This window comes from Ranitomeya variabilis, chromosome 1 (genome assembly GCF_051348905.1).
Source record: "Ranitomeya variabilis isolate aRanVar5 chromosome 1, aRanVar5.hap1, whole genome shotgun sequence".
Lineage (NCBI taxonomy): Eukaryota > Metazoa > Chordata > Amphibia > Anura > Dendrobatidae > Ranitomeya > Ranitomeya variabilis.
This window is the reverse complement of record NC_135232.1, coordinates 854,920,615-854,940,416: the sequence shown is the minus strand read 5'-3', so window position 1 is coordinate 854,940,416 and position 19,802 is coordinate 854,920,615. Positions and strand designations below refer to the sequence as shown.

Here is a 19,802-nt window from a genome sequence, read left to right as displayed (position 1 = left end):
TCCGTTCACCTTTTCTTCGTCGCATAAAGACACAGTGGTTGGAACCAAAGATCTCAAATTTGGACTCATCAGACCAAAGCACAGATTCCACTGGTCCAATGTCCATTCCTTGTGTTCTTTAGCCCAAACAAGTCTCTTCTGCTTGTTGCCTCTCCTTAGCAGTGGTTTCCTAGCAGCTATTTTACCATGAAGGCCTGCTGCACAAAGTCTCCTCTTAACAGTTGTTGTAGAGATGTGTCTGCTAGAGTTGAGCGACTTTTACCTTTTTTCGGATCAAGTCGGGATTCGCGAAACCCGACTTTGTCAAAAGTCGGGTCGGGTGAAATCGGCCGATTATTACGTAAAGTTGGGGGCCGACTGAAACACGAAACCCAATGCAAGTCTATGGGGAATCAAAGTCGGCAGTGAGTGGAGGACAGGAAAACACCTACAGTGCCCATTTTAATGCCAAAAACATCAATTCTTATTACTGAAGCTTGTCAATCTTAATTTACTTTATAATAATAGTTAGGCATTGAAAACTGGGGGTCATTTGGCTGAAGTTGTGGGGGGGTAGGGCTGGCTCAAGATTTTCGTGGGCCCAGGAAACGCAGAATACGTCACGGCGGTGGAGCAGTGAGAGGTAAGTATTTCAACTTTGGAAGTGCTGTGATCCTGAGCAAGCAGTGGGGGCCCACTCATTGGCATTGGCACTGGCACAGGGCCCCTCATAGTACAGCGGTGTGTTTGACGGCGGGTGGCGCCTCCCACCGGCAGAGACACTTTTATGTACTGTAAGGGGCCCTGTGCCAGTGACGTCATCAATGAGTATGCCCCCCCACCTGATGAAGGAACCTGCACTTTCATCTGCATCTTCCTCTTTGTCCCGTGTAAGGTGGCATAGTATGCGGGAAGGGGAACCTGACTTTCAGCAGGGTCAGATTCTGGCCATGTAGAGTGCAAGGGGAATGTAGTGGTCTGGGTCAATGTACCAGCAGACTCATCTAGCAGTGGCTGGGCAATGGGCAGGATGAGGAGGAAACACAGATATAGGCCCAAATAATAAAGTTTGCTAAATGCAGTTCAAAATTGGTAACAGGACTAAACAGGCGGCATTGCTTTGCTCAGCGGAGGACAATTGTAAGGAGTGGCTGACATAGTGAGTAGGCCCAAATAAGCAAGTAGGCTAAATGCAGTTCAAAATTGGTAACAGGACTAACCAGGCGGCATTTCTTTGTTCAGCGAAGGACAATTGTAAGGAGTGGCTGACACAGTGAGTAGGCCCAAATAAGTAAGTAGGTTAAATGCAGTTCAAAATTGGTAACAGGACTAACCAGGCGGCATTGCTTTGTTCAGTGGAGGACAATTGTAAGGAGTGGCTGACACAGTGTGTAGGCCCAAATAAGCAAGTAGCCTAAATGCAGCTCAAAATTGGTAACAGGACTAACCAGGTGGCATTGCTTTGTTCAGCGGAGGACAATTGTAAGGAGTGGCTGACACAGTGAGTAGGCCCAAATAAGTAAGTAGGCTAAAAGCAGTTCAAAATTGGTAACAGGACTAACCAGGCGGCATTGCTTTGTTCAGCGGAGGACAATTGTAAGGAGTGGCTGACACAGTGAGTAGGCCCAAATAATAAAGTAGGCTAAATGTCTGCCAAACTTTTTTTCATAAATAACCAGGTGGCATAGCTAGGTACAGGGGTGGGCTCCTCTGCTGAGTAGCAGACAGTGGTGGGTGCAAAGTGTTAACTGGTCTAAATGGAGGCCAGGGCCCCTGTATATTTTAACTATCATCTATCATTTCAACAAATTTGAATTGGCAGTGCCATTGAAGAATTTAACAGCACAGACTACACAGTGGTGGAGCAGGGAGAGGCAAGTATTGCAAGTGGTAGAACACTGTTCGAGCTGGGGGAACACTCTCTCGTGAGCTGCGGTACTGGCACAGGGCCCCTCATATTACGACGGTGTGTCTGACGTTGGTTGTGCACTACCACCATCAGAGACACTTCATTGTACTATGAGGGACACTGTGCCAGTGCCGTCGCCCAAGAGTGGGCACACCAACCTGTCCAGGCAAATGGCACTCGCACGGGTGCTTGCGCCAGGTGGTGACCACGGCCCTGTGGGGGGTGTCAGCCCATTTAGGGAGGTATAAAAATGGTCTATGGTGGACAGTCAGCAGCTGTAAATGGAGGAATTGGAGAAGTGAGTAAGAGGAGGCCAAAAGCAAGACATTTTTCAGGCATGCTATGTGTCAGCAGGGGAAGGTGGGGCCAAATAATTAGAAATCCATGATTGGTTCATTTTAATGAAGGTTAGATCATCAACATTTCGGGTAGCCAGATGTGTCCTTTTTTCGGTCAGTATTGAACCAGCAGCACTGAAGACTCTTTCTGATAGCATGCGAGCTCCTGTAATGAATATTCTGCCAATTCAGGCCAGGTGTCTATTTTAGATGCCCAGTAATCAAAGGGGAATGACCTGTGAGGGAGAACATCGATAAGGGAGGAAAAATAGTTTGTAACCATACTGGACAAATGCATTCTCCTGTCACTTTGAATCGATGCAGCAGTACCTGTCGTGTCAGCGGTCGTTGCGAAATCACTCCACAACCTGGTCATAAAACCCCTCTGTCCAACGACACTTCGGATTTGTGCACCTCTAACACCTCTACCATGTTGCCTCCTACGGCTCGTGTGAGAACCATCACCGCTGCTGTGTGCTGGGAATGCCTGAACCAAACTGTATACAAGAGTTGCTTGTTTGGTAGCCAATATTTGCTCAAGGTTCTCATGTGGCATGATATTTTGTAATTTTCCTTTATATCGTGGATCCAGGAGGCAGGCCAACCAGTAATCGTCATCGGTCTTCATTTTGATAATGCAGGGATCCCTTTTTAGGATACGCAAAGCATACTCAGCCACTTGGGCCAATGTTCCAGGTGTCAATTCACTGCTTGTGCTGGGTCGAGGAGCACTTTCTTCCAAATCAACATCACTTGTGTCCCGCAAAAACCCTGTACCTGACCTTGCAACGCCACCAGTTTCTATTGCCCCCTGAGAAGCATCCTCCTCCCATAAATATTCATCCCCATCATCCTCCTCCTCTTCGTCCGCCACCTCGTCCAGGAGAGTTCCCTGAGCTGACAATTGCTAGCTGTCATCAAGGCTTCCCTCCTCTTCGGCTGTAGATGCATGCTCCTTAATGTGCGTCAAACTTTGCATCAGCAGACGCATTAGCGGGATGCTCATGCTTATGATGGCATCGTCTGCACTTACCAGGCGTGTGCATTCCTCAAAACACTGAAGGACTTGACAGAGGTCTTGTAGCTTCGACCACTGCACACCAGTCAACTCCATGTCTGCCATCCAAGTGCCTGCCCGTGTATGTGTATCCTCCCACAAATAAATTACAGCATGCCTCTGTTCGCACAGCCTCTGAAGCATGTGCAGTGTGGAGTTCCACCTTGTTGCAACATCGATTATTAGGCGGTGCGGGGGAAGATTCAGCAATCGCTGATGGTTCAGCATACAGCTGGACTGTACGGGCGACCGGCGGATGTGCGAGCAAAGTCTTCGCACCTTCAGGAGCATGGCTGGTAACCCCGGATAATTTTTCAGGAAGCACTGCACCACCAGGTTCAAGGTGTGAGCCAGGCAAGGTATGTGTTTCAGTTCTGAAAGGGCTATGGCAGCCATAAAATTTCTTCCGTTATCACTGACTACCTTGCCTGCCTCAAGATGTACACTGCCCAGCCATGACTGACTTTCTTGCTGCAAGTACTCGGCCAGTACTTCTGCGGTGTGTCTGTTGTCGCCCAAACACTTCATTTGTAACACAGCCTGCTGACGCTTACCACTAGCTGTTCATTAATGGGACACCTCGTGTGCAACACTGGCAGCTGCGGATGGAGTGGTTGTGCGACTGCGCTCTGTGGACGAGCTTTTGCTTATGGAGGAGGAGGAGGAGGGGTGGCGAACGCCTACAGACAATTGTTTCCTAGACCGTGGGCTAGGCAGAACTGTCCCACTATGGCTGTCCCCAGTGGACCCTGCATCCACCACATTAACCCAGTGCGCAGTGATGGACACGTAATGTCCCTGGCCATGCCTACTGGTTCATGCATCTGTTGTGAGGTGCACCTTTCCACTGACTGAATGGCCTCAGTGCATGGACAATGCAATCTTTGACATGCTGGTGGAGAGCTGGGATGGCTTTTCTCGCAAAGAAGTGCCGACTGGGTAGGTCATAGCATGGTACTGCATAGGCCATAAGGTCTTTGAAAGCTTCGCTTTCAACCAAACGGTAGGGCATCATCTCTAACGAGATTAGTCTAGCAATGTGAAATCCCTGTGTACACGGATGAGAGGATGAGTACTTTCTTTTCCTAATGAGAGTCTCTTGTAGGGTGAGCTGGACTGGAGAGCTGCATATGGTGGAACTAGTGGTGGTGGTGGTGGTGGTGGAGGATATGGCGGATTGAGAGAGGGTTGGTGATGGTATTCTTGATGTTGGCCTACATACAGTGTTTCCTACCAATAACCTTGTGATTCCCGACTGCTTTGGCCTTGTGACGATACCTCCACATTTGTTGCTGGTGGTGTCCTAACCGGTGGGCTTACAGTGAGTGAAGCAATGTAGCGTTGCTGACTACCTTCATTCTGAGCAGGTGCACCAACGGTACGTGACGTTTTGTAGTTAGTCCAGGCTTGCAAGTGCATGCTGGCTAAATGTCTACGCATGCACGTTGTATTTAAATTTTGAAGATTCTTCCCTCTGCTAAAGGTCTTTGAGCAGTTCTTAGAGATAACTTTGCACTGATCATTCAGGACTTGGTTAAAAAATTGCCACACTGCGCTCTTCCTACTATCGAATACCTTTTCAGGCATTGCTCGCTGTGCTACTTTCACCGGATGGCCACGCTGTCCTAAAACTGTTTTTGTTTTTGACACACATTTTTGGCCTGATACGGGCCTGCCAGATGACAGCTGTTGCGATGTAGATGGCTGCTGCGGATCATCCTCCTCCACTTCTGAGCTACTGGCAGCGGCACCCTCTTCCCCCAATGGCTGCCAATCTGGGTCAACAATTGGGTCATCTATCACCTCCTCTTCAATGTTATGTGCACCTTACTCTGTGTCACCGGGTAAGGTGATATAGCTTTTGGGACGGGGCACCATAGTCTCATCAGGGTCAGATTCTCGCTCAGTACACTGCGAGGGCAATGTAGTGATCTGAGTCAATGGAACAGCATAATAATCTAGCTGTGGCTGTGCATCAGTGCACTCCATGTCCGATTCATCTTGTAATGGGCAGTTAACAATTTCCCTTTCTAACCCAGGCACGGTATGTGTAAAGAGCTCCATGGAGTATCCTGTGATGTCGCCTGACGCATCCTTCACTTTTGGTTTGGGTGAAGGACACAAGGAAATGTCTTGTTCCTGACCGGGAGCATCCACTGATGACTCGCTGCTTTTATATTTGGAACTTTCTGAAGAGGAGGCGAAAAGGCTAGAGGCTGAGTCAGCATGGAAAGCCAAAACTTGTTCCTGCTGCTCCTGCTTTAAAAGCTGTTTTCCTACTCCTAGATAAGGGAGCCTTCAAGGCCTTGTGTAGCCAGACGATGACGCTGGCTCAACACCTCCAGCCTGAGGTGCTATTTTGCTTTTCCCACTACCACCAGATGCTCCACCACCACCATCAGTATCAGCTGACAACGACCGCCCACGGCCTCTTCCACCAGAAAGTGGCTGGCTGATATACGACAAACTAAGAGGACTGAAATATATCCACTTTGTGAGAATTTCAATCTCACTTTTTTTTTGGGACACTGAACCAAAACTCACGCACAGTGTATAAAACAACACAATGGAAGTGGCAGAAAGTGGCTGGTGTCACGGGAAGCCTAGGAAGGCAAGAGTTAATCCAGGCCCCTGCGATCTCCCTCAACTCTGGGAAACCCTGACTGACACTCTCCCAGAGTTTACACTGATGGTGTGCATGTCTGGGCCTCCACCCTGACCCTATCTCCTGTTCCAACCCTAGGCTGAAACCTCCACCCACCACCCAGTGACGAGTCCACACACCAATACCTACAGTTAGCACAGACAAGGACAACAGAAAATATGCACCACGCCGCAGTCACTCAGGAATACACTATAAGTGCACAGGGCAAAACAAATACAAATAAAGGAAGGAGAAAATACGACAAGGGGAAATACACCACCAGATACGAAACTCCTTCTCCTAGACCACCACTCCAGACCGAGATAACTGAGCACAAGACAGAAGCTATAATCGGCGATGCCCAATGTTCAGAAGAACTATTTAAAGGCAGTGGGCGTGACCCAGCTTCCAATCCGAGCACCAGCTAAACTAACCCCGGACCAGCTAGATAAATACTAGCCGACGCCACTGAGCGCATAGTGGACAAAAGCGGAATTACCGCTGTCTGTCGAACGCCCTAGTATGAACAGCATCCGACATGACAGTACCCCGCCTTCTACGAGGGACCCCAAGGCCCTCACGACTTATAGGACCCGCTTTGTCCAGATGGCGGCGGTGAAACATACTGACCAGCCGATCCACATGAATATCCGAGGCTGGTACCCAAGACCTCTCCTCAGGCCCATAACCACGCCAGTGTACCAAGTACTGTAAAGTGGGGTGCACTACATGAGAGTCAACCACCTTGGAGACTTCAAATTCCAAATTACCATCCACCAAGACTGGAGGTGGCATCGGCGCCGCGTCCACGGAACCCACCACCTTCTTTAAAAGAGATCTGTGGAACACGTTGTGTATCTTATACACCGTAGGAAGCTCCAATCGGTACGCTACTGGGTTAATGACGGCGGTGACCTTAAATGGACCAATAAACCTAGGACCCAATTTAAGGGATGGTATTTTGAGTCTTATGTTTTTTGTGGATAACCACGCCCAGTCATCCACACTCAGGTCCGGACCTGGCACACGCCTACTGTCAGCCACACGTTTGTATCTAGCACCCACACTCAGCAAGCGCTGTTTAACTCTCCTCCAGACTGATGACAGTTGTGCTCCTAACTGGTCTTCCTCCGGGACGCCGGAAGAGCCCCCCTGACTCAAAGTACAAAATTGAGGATGTAGCCCGTAAACACAAAAAAACGGAGACTCCCCAGAAGACTCCTGGCGGTGATTATTGATGGCAAACTCAGCCAAAGGAAGGAACGTCGACCACTCCTCCTGATTATCAGAAACAAAGCAGCGTAAGTACTGCTCCAAATTTTGGTTCATACGCTCGGTCTGACCATTTGACTGAGGATGAAACACCGAAGAATGAGACAACTTGATCCCCAGCCGGGAGCAAAACGCTTTCCAAAATTTTGCCACAAACTGAGTACCTCTGTCAGAAACGATGTCAGACGGAACCCCATGAAGTCTGACCACCTCCTTCACAAATACCTGAGCCAGAGTCTTAGCGTTAGGCAACGAAGGCAAAGACACAAAGTGCGACATTTTTGAGAACCCATCAACAATCACCAAAATGACCGTGTTCCCAGCTGAGGAGGGCAAATCAGTGATAAAATCCATGGAGATCTCCGTCCATGGCTTACTAGGTACCTCGAGGGGAAGTAGTGTGCCAACAGGATGGGATCAGGGCATCTTAGCCCTAGCGCACGTGGTGCAAGCTGACACATATGAGACCACGTCCTGTCGGATTTTGGACCACCAAAACCGACGTGACACCAACTCCAAAGTACCCCTGACCCCTGGGTGGCCAGCCAGAACAGCATCATGATGCTCCGCCAAAACCTTTAAGCTGAGATGAAGCGGTACAAACGATTTGTTGATGGGAAGCTCAGATGGTACCTCCTCCTGGGCCTCAGCAATCTCAGCCTCAACCTCGGTCATGAGAGCCGAGACCACAACACCCTTTTGGAGGATGGGTACCGGATCTTCCCGATGTTCTCACCCCGGAAAACACCTGGACAGAGCGTCCGCCTTAGTGTTTTTAGACCCAGGTCTGTAAGTAACAACAACATTGAACTACGTGACGAAAAAATTTGCCCAGTGAGCCTGCCTGGGAGACAGACGCTTGGCAGACTCCAAATAAAGCAAATTCTTATGGTGGGTAATAACAGTAACCTGATGAACCGACCCCTCCAAGAAGTGTCGCCATTCCTTAAAGGCTAACTTGATTGCCAACAATTCCCTGTTGCCGATATCGTAGTTACGTTCGGCAGACGACAGTTTCTTGGAGAAATAGGCGCGAGGACACAAATCGCTCAAGGATGAGCCTTGTGACAACACTGCCCCCACACCAACCTCAGACACATCGACTTCCACGACAAAAGGTTTCGATACGTCTGGCTGCACAAGAATGGGGGCCGAAACAAAACTGTTCTTAAGAAATTCAAATGCGCGCACAGCAGCCTCAGGCCAAACGGAGAAATTGGTACACTTTTTAGTCATGTCAGTTAGCGGTTTAGCAATGACAGAAAAATCCTTGATAAACTTCCTATAGTAGTTAGAAAACCCAAGGAACCGCTGAAGTGCTTTTAGGTTATCAGGCCATTCCCAACGCAACACCGCTTGCACCTTAGCGGCATCCATTTTAAACCCAGAAACAGACACAATATAACCCAAGAAAGGCAACTCCTGAACCGAAAATACACATTTCTCAAGTTTTGCATAGAGCTTATTCTCTCTGAGAAGCTGTAACACCTGCCTGACATGATCTAAATGAGTCTCACGGTCGCAAGAATATATGAGAATGTCATTAAGGTACACAATAACGAATTTCCCCAAAACATGCGAGAACACATCATTTATGAAATGTTGGAACACTGCAGGTGCGTTTGTCAACCCAAATGGCATCACCAAATTTTCAAAATGACCCTCAGGGGTATTAAAAGCCATCTTCCACTCATCACCTTGACGGACTCTTATGAGGTTGTACGCCCCCCTGAGGTCAAGCTTGGTAAACCACTTAGCACCTGCCACCTGGTTGAACAAATCTGATATCAGTGGCATAGGGTATGGATCATGAACCGTAATCTGGTTTAGCTCCCTGAAATCCAGACACGGGCATAGTCTGCCATCTTTCTTCTTTACGAAGAAGAACCCCGCTGCCACAGGTGAGGATGAAGGCCTGATGTGCCCTTTGCTCAGACTTTCAGCAATGTAATCCTTTAACGCTTGCCTCTCCAGACCGGAGATGTTAAACATCCTTGCTTTAGGCAATTTGGCCCCTGGTTTAAACCTAATAGTACAGTCATAGGGGCGACGTGGTGGCAACTCTGAACAACCCTTCTCAGAGAACACATCCGCAAAATCCAGAAGTGACTCAGGAACGCTTGAAGTCACAGCAGACACACATGTGGCCAGGCAATTCTCCTGGCAGAATTCGCTCCACTGAATTATGTCCTGAGTTTTCCAGTCAATAACCGGGTTGTGCATAGACAACCATGGAAAACCCAAAACCACCTGTGCAGGAAGATTCCTGAGCACCTTACATGTAACCTGCTCGAAATGTAGAACCCCAATGTGGAGTTTCACCTCAGCCACAAACTCAGTAATCTCCCCCTATGAGAGAGGAGCAGCATTGATGGTGACCACACGTATAGGATGAGGCAGTTTTTTTCCTAAAACCTGCTGTGCGCGCAAACTCCTCATCAATGAGATTTGTGGCAGAACCACTATCCACAAAAACAGTGATTGGCAGCTCTCTGTCAGCGACAATAACCTTGGCAGGGAGCATGCATTGAGAAACCACCATGGAGGATATGCATAAGATCAGATTGGTCTCCTCCACACCCTCTGAGATTAGAAGTTTTCCGCCGTTGCGTTCTTCTTAGACAGCAGAGGACAAATGTTAACAAAATGACCAGTTTTACCACAGAAAAAACAGGCTCTCTGCTTCTTGAGCACAGGGGCTCGATGCTTAACATGTGACACCCCTGCGATTTGCATAGGCTCCGTGGGCTCACCTGCAGCAACCTCACGTGAACCTAAACCCTCTCCCAAAGGCGGCGTCTCATGCTCCCCCTGACGCAAACGGCGATCAATGCGGACAACAAGACTCATAGCGGAATCTAGAGAAGCAGGAGTCTCGTACATCAGGAGGGCTTTTTTAACCCTTCCAGAAACCCCATGAATAAACTGACTCCGCAGCGCGGGATCATTCCACTGTGTGTCGACCGCCCAGTGGCGAAATTCAGAACAGTAATCCTCCGCTACACGCTCCCCCTGGCGAATAGTGCATATCTTAGATTCTGCTAGAGCCATTCTGTCAGGGTCATCGTAAATGTTTCCAAGAGCAGAAAAAAAACTCTCCACTGAGTTAAATGCAGCAGAATCAGAAGGCAAAGAAAACACCCATGCTTGAGGATCCCTGTTCAGTAATGACAAAACCAGGCCCACACGCTGAGCCTCATTACCTGAGGAGATCTGGCGCATACGAAAATATTGTTTGCAAGCTTCACGAAAAGCAACAAATTTACTGCGTTCCCCAGCAAACCTTTCAGGCAAAGGAAACTTAGGCTCAGCCACTTTACCTGCCGCTCCAGCTTGCACATTAGATACTGCCAGTCAATGTTGCTGCACTGCCCCCCTCAACTCAGTGACCTGTAGGGACAGCGCCTCCAACTGGCGGGCTATGGAAGTCATGCGATCCATGGAATTCAAATAATGTTTGGCTGATTATAATGTCACGGGAAGCCTAGGAAGGCAAGAGCTAATAACCGAGGCCCCTGCGATCTCCCTCAACTCTGGGAAACCCTGACTGAACCTTTCCCAGAGTTTACACTGATGGTGTGCATGTCTGGGCCTCCACCCTGACCCTATCTCCTGTTTCAACCCTAGGCTGAAACCTTCACCCACCACCCAGTGACGAGTCCACACACCAATACCTACAGTTAGCACAGACAAGGATAACAGAAAATATGCACCATGCCGCAGTCACTCAGGAATACACTATAAGTGCACAGGGCAAAACAAATACAAATAAAGGAAGGAGAAAATACGACAAAGGGAAATACACCACCAGATATGAAACTCCTTCTCCTAGACCACCACTCCAGACCGAGATAACTGAGCACAAGACAGAAGCTATAATCGGCGACGCCCAATGTTCAGAAGAACTATTTAAAGACAGTGGGCGTGACCCAGCTTCCAATCCAAGCAACAGCTAAATTAACCCCGGACCAGCTAGATAAAAACTAGCCGACGCCACTGAGCGCATAGTGGACAAAAGCGGAATTACCGCTGTCTGTCGAATGCCCTAGTATGAACAGCGTCCGACATGACAGCTGGCTGATATACGACAAACTAAGAGGACTGAAATATATGCACTTTGTGAGAATTTCAATCTCACTTTTTTTTTTTGGACACTGAACAAAAACTCAGGCACAGTGTATAAAACAACACAATGGAAGTGGCAGAAAGTGGCTGGCTGATATACGACAAACTAAGAGGACTGAGGTATATCCACTTTGTGAGAATTTGAATCTCACTTTTTTGGGGGAGAGACTGAACCCATACTCAGGCCCACTGTATAAAACAATGCAATGTGAGTGGCAGCAAGTGGCTGGCTGATATACGACAAACTAAGAGGACTGAAATATATCCACTGTGAGAATTTCAATCTCACTTTTTTTTTGGGACACTGAATCAAAACTCAGGCACAGTGTGTTAGCGGTTGAGTTCCCGTCTCTGCACAGGGAGAATCTCAGGCCATCTCCACTGTAGTCTCCCATTCTTTTCCTGCTGCAGTGGAGCCTGCTCAGCAGAGACGTTGGTCCCAGTGTCTCGCTCAGTCTGACTCTGTGCAAAGAGTTACTGCTGCTTTTCCAGCTTTTGCCTTTGAAGCCAGTGCTGGGCAGCAGCGAGCAGACGCTTTTGGGACTAAGTCCTGCTTTTCTCCTTCTGAGCATGCCCAGGGTAAGATCTCTCATTGGAGATCAAGGTTCACATGCTTGGATACTGCAGCAAAGCCCATTGGTTCTCCAGGTAGGTCCTGAAGGTGCTCAGGCTCTGTAGCAGCCTCTCATTGGTCCTTCTAGGAAGGTCTTGTACTTGCTGCAGCTATATAAGGTTCGCATGGCCGCACGGCCATGCGCTAGTATCAATGCAAGTTATGTGTTTTGTGCCAATGTGGTCACGCTTGTGTGGATTCAGGGAAGGGAACCTGCTGAAATAAGCCACTTAGAATACCGGCACCTCCGGTGAGGAGATTGTTTGTATGGTTTCAGGGCCCCGGCTGAAATAAGCCACCTAGAATACCGGCTCCTCCGGTGAGGAGATTGTATGTTTGCCTCCTTGACTGCGTGACCACAAGCTGCTTTCCACTCAGCAGTTACTGTGTATTTCTCTGAATTTTAACAGGACACAGCTCTTTCTTTGTAGCGACTCTGTGAAGCAACAGAGATCGCTTCTACCGCCATATAGTGCTGCCGTTTGCCAACAGCAGGTTCTTTTCCTGCACGGTGGACCCCGGGCTGCGAACGCACCAAATAATATCTCTATATTTACTCGGTGCATTCCGCCAGCCCTAACACAGTGTATAAAACAACACAATGGAAGTGGCAGAAAGTGGCTGGCTGATATACGACAAATTAAGAGGACTGAAATATATCCACTTTGTGAGAATTTCAATCTCACTTTTTTTTGGGGACACTGAACCAAAACTCACGCACAGTGTATAAAAAAACACAATGGAAGTGGCAGAAAGTGGCTGGCTGATTTACGACAAACTAAGAGGACTGCGGTATATCCACTTTGTGAGAATTTGAATCTCACTTTTTTTGGGGGGAGACTAAACCCAAACTCAGGCCCACTGTATAAAACAACGCAATGTGAGTGGCAGCAAGTGGCTGGCTGATATACGACAAACTAAGAGGACTGAAATATATCCACTTTGTGAGAATTTCAATCTCACTTTTTTTTTTGGACACTGAACCAAAACTCACGCACAGTGTGTTAGGGGTCGAGTTCCCGCCTCTGCCCAGGGGGAATCTCGGGCCATCTCCGCTGCAGTCTCCCATTCTTCTCCTGCTGCAGTGGAGCCTGCTCAGCGGAGACATCGGTCCCAGCGTCTCACTCAGTCTGACTCTGTGCAAAGGGTTGCTGCTGCTTTTCCAGCTTCTGCCATTGAAGCCAGTGCTGGGCAGCGGCGAGCAGACGCTTTTGGGACTAAGTCCTGCTTTTCTCCTTCTGAGCATGCCCAGGGTAAGATCTCTCATTGGAGATCGAGGGTCACATGCTTGGATACTGCAGCAAAGCGCATTGGTTCTCCAGGAAGGTCCTGAAGGTGCTCAGGCTCTGTGGCAGCCTCTCATTGGTCCTTCTAGGAAGGTCTTATACTTGCTGCAGCTATATATGGTTTGCATGGCTGCACGGCCATGCGCTAGTATCAATGCAAGTTATGTGTTTTGCGCCAATGTGGTCACGCTTGTGTGGATTCAGGGACCCGGCTGAAATAAGCCACTTAGAATACCGGCACCACCGGTGAGGAGATTGTTTGTATGGTTTCAGGGCCCCGGCTGAAATAAGCCACCTAGAATACCGGCTCCTCCGGTGAGGAGATTGTATGTTTGCGTCCTTGACTGCGTGACCACAAGCTGCTTTCCGCTCAGCAGTTACTGTGTATTCCTGTGGAGTTTAACAGGACACAGCTCTTTCTTTGTAGCAACTCTGAGAAGCAACAGAGATCGCTTCTACCACCATATAGTGCCGCCGTTTGCCAGCAGCAGGTTCTTTTCCTGCACGGTGGACCACGGGCTGCGAACACACCAAATAACATATCTATATTTACTCGGTGTGTTCCGCCAACCCTAACACAGTGTATAAAACAACACAATAGAAGTGGCAGCAAGTGGCTGGCTGATATATGACAAACTAAGAGGACTGAAATATATCCACTTTGTGAGCATTTCAATCTCACTTTTTTTTTTTGGACACTGAACCAAAACTCAGGCACAGTGTATAAAGCAACACAATGGAAGTGGCAGAAAGTGGCTTGCTGATATGCGACAAACTAAGAGGACTGAAATATATCCACTTTGTGAGAATTTCAATCTCACTTTTTTTGGGGGGGAGACTGAACCCAAACTCAGGCACAGTGTATAAAACAACACAATGTAAGTGGCAGCAAGTGGCTGGAAGATATATGAAAAAATACAAGGACTGTAGTACAATTTCAATCTCCCTACAATGATCTCAGGACAAGTATGGCAGCAATAAAAAGGACTGCTGCACACAAGTGTGGACAAATAAACAAGATAACTGTGCAGAAAGGAGGAACAGGATTTTTGCTTTTAAAAAAGCAGTTGGTTTGCACAGCAGCGGTGCAAACAGCAATGCAGCTATCAGGGAGCCTTATAAGGCAGCCTAATAAGCTACAGAGCGGATGCACAAAGATATAGCCTCCACTGTCCCTGCAAAAAAAGGTGGTGTTGGACAGTGAAAATCGCTACAGCACAAGCGGTTTGGGGGTTAATCTTCTCTCCCTAACTATAACTCTTCTTCTGACGAAGCTGCAGCAACCTCTCCCTATGCTAAGATCGGCAGAAGTAAGATGGCGGTCGGCATGCATGCCCCTTTATAGCCCCTGTGAGGCCGCAGAAAGCAAGCCAATCACTGTCATGCCCTTCTCTAAGATGGTGGGGACCAAGACCTATGTCATCACGCTGCCCACACTCTGCGTCCTCCTTCATTGGCTGAGAAATGGCGCTTAACGCGTCATACGAAATGTGACTTTGGCGCGAAGATCGCCGACCTCATGGCCGATCCCACACTAGGATCAGGTCGGGTTTCATGAAACCCGACTTTGCCGAAAGTTGGCGATTTTTGAATTTGTCCGATCCGTTTCGCTCAACCCTAGTGTCTGCTGCTAGAACTCTGTGTGGCATTGACCTGGTATCTATTCTGAGCTGCTGTTAACCTGCGATTTCTGAGGCTGGTGACGGATACACTTATCCTTAGAAGCAGAGGTGACTCTTGGTCTTCCTTTCCTGGGCGGTCCTCATGTGAGCCAGTTTCTTTGTAGCGCTTGATGGTTTTTGCCACTGCACTTGGGGACACTTTCAAAGTTTTCCCAATTTTTCGGACTGACTGACCTTCATTTCTGAAAGTAATGATGGCCACTCGTTTTTCTTTACTTAGCTGATTTTTTCTTGCCATAATACAAATTCTAACAGTCTATTCAGCGAGACTATCAGCTGTGTATCCACCAGACTTCAGCACAACACAACTGATGGTCCCAATACTATTTATTAGGCAAGACATCCCACTTATTAAACCTGACAGGGCACACCTGTGAAGTGAAAACCATTCCCAGTGACTACCTCTTGAAGCTCATCAAGAGAATGCCAAGAGTGTGCAAAGCAGTCATCAAAGCAAAAGGTGGCTACTTTGAAGAACCTAGAATATAAGACATATTTTCAGTTGTTTCACACTTTTTTGTTAAGTATATAATTCCACATGTGTTAATTCATAGTTTTGATGCCTTCAGTGTGAATGTACAATTTTTATAGTCATGAAAATACAGAAAAATCTTTAAATGAGAGGGTGTCCAATCTTTTCGTCTGTACTGTATATATATATACTCTTTGCCCACCCTGTATGTATATATATATATACTGTATATATATATATATATACAGTATATATATATATATATATATGTGTGTGTGTACAGTCATCGTATTTATAAACATATATACACTGCTCAAAAAAATAAAGGGAACACTTAAACAACAGAATATGACTCTAAGTACATCACACTTCTGTGAAATCAAACTGTCCACTTAGGAAGCAACACTGTTTGACAATCGATTTCACATGCTGTTGTGCAAATGGAATAGACAACAGATGGAAATTATTGGCAATTATCAAGACACACTCAATAAAGGAGTGGTTCTGCAGGTGGGGACCACAGACCATATCTCAGTACCAATGCTTTCTGGCTGAGGTTTTGGTAACTTTTGAATGTTGGGTGTGCTTTCACACTCGTGGTAGCATGAGACAGACTCTACAACCCACACAAGTGGCTCAGATAGTGCAGCTCATGGCACATGATGGCACATCAATCGCCAAAGGACCGCTACCTGAGCCTTTGTGCAAGGAGGAACAGGAGGAGCACTGCCAGAGCCCTGCAAAATGACCTCCAGCAGGCCACAAATGTGCATGTGCATATAGGGTTAGAAGTCGACTCCATGATGATGGTCTGAGTGCCCAACGTCCACAGACGGGGGTTGTGCTCACAGCCCAACACCATGCAGGACACTTGGCATTTGCCACAGAAGACCAGGATTGGCAAATTTGCCACTTGGTGCCCTGTGGTCTTCACAGATGAAAGCAGGTTCACACTGAGCATATGTGACAGATGTGACAGAGTCTGGAGACGCCGTGGAGAGAGATCTGCTGCCTGCAACATCTTCAGCATGACCGGTTTGGCAGTGGGTCAGTAATGGTGTGGGTGGCATTTATTTGGAGGGCAACACATCCCTCCATGTGCTCGCCAGAGGTAGCCTGACTGCCAATAGGTACTGAGATGAGATCCTCAGACCCCTTGTGAGACCATATGCTGGTGCGGTTGGCCCTGGGTTCCTCCTAATGCAGGACAATGCCAGACCTCATGTGGCTGGAGTGTGTCAGCAGTTCCTGCAAGATGAAGGCATTGAAGCTATGGACTGGCCTGCCCGTTCCCCAGACCTGAATCCGATTGAACACATCTGGAACATCATGTCTAGCACCATCCACCAACATCATGTTGCACCACAGACTGTCCTAGAGTTGGCGGATGCTTTAGTCCAGGTCTGGGAGGATATCCCTCAGGAGTCCATCCACCGCCTCATCAGGAGCATGCCCGCACATTGTAGGGAGGTCATACAGGCACATGGAGGCCACACACACTACTGAGCATCATTTCCTTGTCTTGAGGCATTTCCATTGAAGATGGATCAGCCTGTAATTGGATTTTCCACTTTGATTTTGAGTGGAATCCTAAATCCAGACCTCCATTGGTTAATAAATTTGATTTCCATTAATGATTTTTGTGTGATTTTGTTGTCAGCACATTCAACTTTGTACAGAACAAAGTATTCAATAAGAATATTTCATTGATTCAGATCTAGGATGTGTTATTTGAGTATTCCCTTTATTTTTTTGAGCAGTGTATATACGGTATATACCGTATATACCTGAGTATAAGCCGAGATTTTCAGCCCACTTTTTTGGGCTGAAATTGCCCCTCTCAGCTTATACTCGAGTCATACCGGGGGTCGGCAGGGGAGGGGGAGCGGGGGCTGTCTAAAAATACTCACCTAGTCCAGGCGCAGTCCCTGCAGGTCCCTGGCTTCCCCGGCGCCGGCAGCAGCAGCTTCAGCTTCTTCCTGTACTCAGCGGTCACATGGTCCCGCTGATTACAGTAAATGAATATGCGGCTCCACCTCCCATTGGGGTGGAGCCGCATATTCATTACTGTAATCAGCGGTACCATGTGACCGCTGAGTACAGGATGAAGCGCTCCGGCGTCAGGGAAGCAGGATCTACACAGCGGCAGGACCAGGTGAGTATACGGGGAGGGGAGCGCTGCGCTGCGCGATAGTCACCTGCTCCTCGTTCCGGGCGCCGGTGACGTAGTCAGTGCGCGCCCTCTGCTGAACGTCAGTGCTGGAGACAGATCGGCGCCCGGAACGAGGAGAGGTGACTATTGAAAGTGCCCGGGGCCTGAGCGACGGAGAGGTGAGTATGTGATTTTTTTTTTATCGCAGCAAATGGGGCAAGTGTCTGTATGGAGCTTCTATGGGGCCATAACGTTCCTGCAGCACTATATGGGGCCATAACGTTCCTGCAGCACTATATGGGGCCATAACGTTCCTGGAGCACTATATGGGGCCATAACGTTTCTGCAGCACTATATAGGGGCATAATGTTTGTGCAGCACTATATGGGGCAAGTGTCTGTATGGGGCCATAATTAACGTTTGTAGGGCACTTCGGCATATGGGGCAAGTGTCTGTATGGAGCATCTTATAGGGCCATAACGTTTGTGCAGCACTATAAGGGGCAAATATCTTTATAGAGCATCTTATGGGGCCATAATCAGCATTTGTGCAGCATTATATTGGGTAAATGTGACTATGGAGCATCTTATGGGGCCTTTATTAACCTTTATGCAGGATTATATGGGGCATATTTTAATATGGAACATCTTATGGGGCCATAATGAACAGTATGGGGCATTATATGGGGCTCCTGATTCAATATGGATATTCAAAGACACTTAACCTACTGATGTCTCAATCAATTTTACTTTTATTGGTATCTATTATTACTTTTGACATTTACCGGTACTACATTTCCCACCCTAGGCTTATACTCGAGTCAATAAGTTTTCCCAGTTTTTTGTGGCAAAATTAGGGGGGTCGGCTTATACTCGGGTCGGCTTATACTCGAGTATATACGGTATATATATATATATATATATATATATATATATATATATTGCAATAAGTTTTGTTTATACAGTGGGTACGGAAAGTATTCATACCCCTTTAAATTTTTCACTCTTTGTTTCATTGGATCCATTTGATAAATTCAGTAAAGTTCATTTTTTTCTCATTAATGTACACGCTGCATCCCATCTTGACTGAAAAAAAACCAGGAATGTAGCCATTTTTGGAAATTTATTAAAAAAGAAAAACTGAAATATCACATGGTCATAAGTATTCAGACCCTTTGCTCATTATTGAGTAGAAGCATCCTTTTGAGCTAATACAGCCATAGGTCTTTTTGGGAATGATGCAACAAGTTTTTCACACCAGGATTGGCACTGAGGAGAGGCTTCCATCAGGCCACCCTGCCATAAAGGCCCGAGTGGTGGAGGGCTACAGTGATAGTTGACTTTGTGGAACTTTTTCCAATCTCCCTACTGCATCTCTGGAGCTCAGCCACAGTGATCTTGGGGTTCTTCTTTACCTCTCTCACCAATGCTCTGCTCCCACGATTGCTCAGTTTGGCTGGATTATGGAGGCCACTGTGCTCTTAGGAACCTTGAGTACTGCAGAAATTTTGTTTTAACCTTGACCAGATCTGTGCCTTTCCACAATTCTGTCTCTGAGCTCCTTGGGCAGTTCCTTTGACTTCATGATCTCATTTGGTCTGACATGCACTGTGAGCTGTGAGGTCTTATATAGACAGGTTTGTGCCTTTCTAAATCAAGTCCTATCGATTTAATTAAACACAGCTGGACTCCAATGAAGGAGTAGAACCATCTCAAGAGGATCACAAGGAAATGGACAGCATGTGACTTAAATATGAGTGTCTGAGCAAAGGGTCTGAATACTTATGACCATGTGATATTTCAGTTTTTCTTTTTTATTAAATTTGCAAAAAATTCTACATGTCTGTTTTTTCAGTCAAGATGGGGTGAAGAGTGTACATACATTTTTTTTTTAAATGAACTTTTTTGAATTTACCAAATGGCTGCAATGAAACAAAGAGTGAAACATGTAAAGGCGTATGAATACTTTCCGTAACCACTGTATAAGTCTGTAACCTACATTTTACTCTATTCATTGTCAAATATAGACCCACTGCATGTGCATATATAATGTATAGGAATATATAAATGTATATATATGTATATATATATATATATATATATATATATATATATATATATATATATGTGTGTGTGTATATATATATATATATATATATATATATATATATATATATATATCATTAGTAAATAAATCTCCTATGTTTTGTGGAGTTTCCACCATTACCCAATCTGAGTTTGCTTAACCAAAATAGAGATTGCTATTAGCATAGA

General features: G+C 46.9%; 1 protein-coding gene across 1 annotated transcript in view; it reads right to left on the bottom strand.

The window, feature by feature from the left end:
• Window positions 1-19,802, bottom strand: part of LOC143787863 (albumin-like) — a 64,536-nt gene that overhangs the window by 11,609 nt on the left and 33,125 nt on the right. The window lies entirely within an intron of this gene.